We start from the raw sequence: 4,452 nt of genomic DNA, 5'->3' as shown, positions 1-4,452 counted from the left end.
GGTTGGACAGATGATCACTGCCTTTTGCTCCCAGTTGGTCACATTACTCCTCCTGCACCGCGCAGTGCCTGCGCCACCTTTATTATTAGCTGCCGCTGTCGGGTAGCGACAGCCTAAGGCGACAGCCGGCCACTGTGACAAGAAATCCCATAATGCTTTGCGAGAAGAGCTCTCCGTGCAAAGCATTCTGGGATTTATCTCCCTCTTCTGAGGCCTTTCTTTTTTTTACATACACTTTCTCTTCCAACCTCTGCAATTTTCTAAAAACCACAGTGAGAATGGAGAGCTTCAATGACTGTCTGAAGCTGTAGCTGACCAGAGATATAAGCCTGAAAGTGCGCATGTGCAAAAAAATGATAGCTAAATGGATGAGCACGTAGGCAGCCTTACGTAAACATATCACCACTAGAATGATTGACAATTAGGAGGACCACTTATTTTGATGATCCAGCCGCAAAGAAAATCATCCTCTATACCTTTAACTATTTGCATGGTTTAAGAACACATTCAAATCATGTCAAACTGATCCTTCTAGAAGCATAAAACTATTTGAAGAAGGAAAAAACTAAATGTCGGGAAGATATCCGAGGAACAACATGACCTGACACCTGACACTGTTAAAACCTCTCAGATGTGGCAGGATGAACAACCCCCCACCCCACGCCCCCAATACACACACACACACACACACACACACACACATTAATACAGTAATTTAGCATAGCAGCAGCCAGGAAAGGAAACTCCCTGGCTTGAAAATGCAGCCATCCTTTACATCCTGATCTTCTGATAACAGATTGTGCCTGTGTGTGTTTGTCGGTGTGTGTGTGTGTGTTTTCTTGTGAAACCTCAAATGCATTGCTAAGACTTAGTTGCTGTATGTATAAGACATCATTTGATGGTTCTCCTATCAACTGTTCTGCAAACACACACATTCAGACAGTGATGCTTTTCCAAATACTGTGTGTCATCTCCACATGCCGTAACTCCTCAGGTATGGATGCTGTCATCACTAGAGACACCTAAGGTTCCTTCCTCAAATCTCTCTTCATTTTAGCAGATACTTTTGGTGACATAATAAGACATGACCAAACACTATACACCTATGTGTGACCATTTTAGTTTTCCTGTTTGGTAACAAGATTCTTAAGAGTAAAGATCATAGTCAGAAGAAGGATGCATTAGACAAGAAAGATGCCTAACAGCAAAGAAAAATATTTAACAGACAGGAAAAAAATTATATTTATGCGGATGATACAAATATGGTATTTGACCTAAACATGTTCCAAACCCGATTTAGCAACTTCATAAAATGCAGTGACCAGTGCGTACTAACATATCTATGAAGATTCACCCTCATCCAGGTCATGGTTAAGCTTGAAAAAGTTCAGTCTAGGGCAACTGGATGTGAAGTTTTCTACAAGATGTTTCACCTCAAATCCAAGAGGCTCCTTCTTACAATGATCAGTGTCAGAAAAAAAGGTAACAAAAATGAAATTTAAAAGAATATTTTAATTTTTTATATAATTTTCATTGGCATCACATCAATCAAAGCTGTCTAGTATTTTTATCAGTTCTTTGCATGCTTGTTATATTCATTATTTCTATTTAGAGACGAACTAGGATTCCCTCTAGATTATTGACATCAAAGAAACTTGAGGATAGAGTGAAGAAATGTAAAAGATTGCTTTAATCTTAAATTTACCATAGCTTTGAGTAATTTATCACTCAGCTTTTTCCATGACACTGAATTTATTAACTTCATTGGATCGTTGTTACTAAGTATCATCAACTACAAAATCCCAAATTGCTTATTCTGGTAGCAGGGGAAAGAAAACTAAAACAAGACATACACAAAAATTACTGTAAATAATTACAACGAATAAAGGATGAAGTTAGCAATTGATTCAGGTGCTGTAATTAAAGCTACTTTCTTACAGTATTTTATTGTTTTGACAGCTTGTCCAGGGTCTAATAGGCTCTAACTTTTCTTGTCCCAATGCAAAGAAACTGGGTATAGCAAATAAAGGAGAGCAAATCTGGTTAAAAAAGAATTTACTGGGTCTGAGCTCTGATGATCTCAGCATGTATGAGGAGTCGTCCCTCTTGTTCTTGTGTCGGAAAAGACGTGTGCCCTGAGGAGGCCCAGGTTGCTGTTGTTGTGAAGTCGTGTTTTGCTTTTAAAAACTTGGCAGGTTTTCAGCCTGACCGCTGTCTACACCTCTCTGAAAAGAACAGTCACACACACACACTCATAAACACCGACACACACAAACACATGCATTCCCACAGTTGCTTTGAGGTGAGGTTTGGTTAAAAACTTCCCTGCCTGTCTTTCATGTGTGAGGCTTAAGAGCTGTCACAGTAACAGCAGGAAACCGCGATGCTTTGATAGGCCCTCCACACTGGGCAGAAACCTGTCAACGGCAGGTCTGGACCTGTCTCTGTGAGCCTGTGTCGATGCATCTGGGTCTGGGTCAGGTGCTGCCTTTTAAGACGGATGGATCATTTAGAGATGTGGGACATTGTGATCTGAGTTCAATCTAGATGCTAGTTTGAAGTTGAGGCAAAGTGAAGCTACAGGTGGGATCAAGCCTGACGATACTAAAGTAGCCGTGGTGCAGTTATAATCTAAATAGAGACACACTCTTCATGAAAACTTTAATTTGACAAAGGAAAGATTTTCAGAAAAACGCATAACTTTGTTATGTACATATCTAGCACTTAGGATGTAAATTGGTCTCTGTGATGATGAGTTCCTTATGACCCACCTTCTGGGTTCACTTTTAAAGTATAGGCAGGTAACAAGCCTTTACATTTCTTTGAACCAGGTCTTTGTTCTCTTTCTACCTATAGATGAGCATTAACATGGATTTGCAGACTTTAAATATGCAACTCAGAGTTACAACACCCTTCACATTTATCCCCTTAAAATAAAAGCATGATACAGTAGATTTCAATCTGAACTTTTAGGTTTACTTAAACTGATAAGATGTGGTAAAATAGGCTGAAACTAAGCCTGGGCTTTGCAAAAAACCATCCATCTGTTAAGTATGGTGAAGTAACTGTGATGCTGTGGGCCCTTTTCTCTTCATATAGCCTTGTTAAGGTGCATGGCACACAAGCCTTCTCTCCACACAGCTTGAAAACTGGGTCTGCCTTTGTGGAACAGCACTGGACTGGTTTAAATCCTACTTGACGGACTGGGTCTTTTTTGTGTCAGTAGGTAATTTCACATCAGAGACGAAAACAAAGCAGATATGCTGTTCCCCAAGGGTCCATCTTAGAGCCCTTCCTATTTTAATTCCACTATGCTCCCCCTAACCCTTACTATAATAAACATCAACATGGGTTACAATATTTATGCAGACAACACAGACGTACCTGTACATTACAAGGTCACCAAGCGACTATGAACCCATTCAATTGCTAGGTATTTGCATTCAAGAAAAGATGTGTTGAAATTTTATTCAGCTTATTCAAAACATTACTAAAATAATATTTTTTGGACCAAAATGAAGGGTGCTCAAAAATTAGCACACAGCTTCAGTTTGTACTGCTTAATAGCAGCAGTCAGGCTCTAAATCCGGTTCAGAGATGAATCTTTAGAGGCTTAGAAAGACAGTAAAATGTTGGTCTTTTATCACGTAAACAATACATTGAGAATTAAGGAGTAACATCTCAGCAGAAACTTAAAAAAACAAAAAACAAATTCATGCATTACTGTTTAGTCAAAAGGTTCATAGCAATTGTGTTTTTTTATTTTGACTGTTCAGTAGTCAAACCTGTTGTTACTTTGTCTATCTGTGTATTGATAGGGAATGGTTGGATCATTCAATCACAAGTCATTCAATGAATAAATTATTTGTTTTAATGAGCGTAATTGAATTATTATTAACTGATTTATTACTTTCAGAGTTTAGTTATAGTCAGTGTCAGTCAGTTGGGAGGGAACTTCCACGTTCTTTGTCTCATACAGGCATCTGTTACTCTAGCTAACAATTTAGGTTAGTTCGGACTAACTCAAGATTCGCAAAACCAGTTTACTGGACACTCTGAGAAATGGTGGTGAGGGATGGTTATCCAGTTACCAGAAATGGTTTAGATTCACTCGCTGTTGTTCAGTTATTTTGAGCATACCTAATCTCTAGAATAATTTTATGAAAATTAATCATTTAAATGATTTATTAACCAAATCAATCAGTTCAGGCAACTACAGTTTTGGTTTTTCAGTTTAAACGGGCAATAAGCAGGACTTTGGTCACATGGTATATGGATACTGAAGCCATACAGTTAAAGCTATTTACAGTGAATTAATCATTTCTTTAGTTAATTTATTAAACAATTCCAGAGTTAAGTTTGCTCAAAAAGAGAAATTAGATAAAGATATTTCTGCCCCGTTAGCTCAGTTTCTGTTCAGTTTAGTGAGCTTCTGTGTTTGTCTTGTGCTAA

The sequence above is a fragment of the Cyprinodon variegatus genome, unplaced genomic scaffold (assembly GCF_000732505.1).
Source record: "Cyprinodon variegatus isolate N-32 unplaced genomic scaffold, C_variegatus-1.0 Scaffold74, whole genome shotgun sequence".
NCBI lineage: Eukaryota > Metazoa > Chordata > Actinopteri > Cyprinodontiformes > Cyprinodontidae > Cyprinodon > Cyprinodon variegatus.
The sequence above is the reverse complement of the archived record's forward strand: the minus strand, read 5'-3'. Positions refer to the sequence as shown.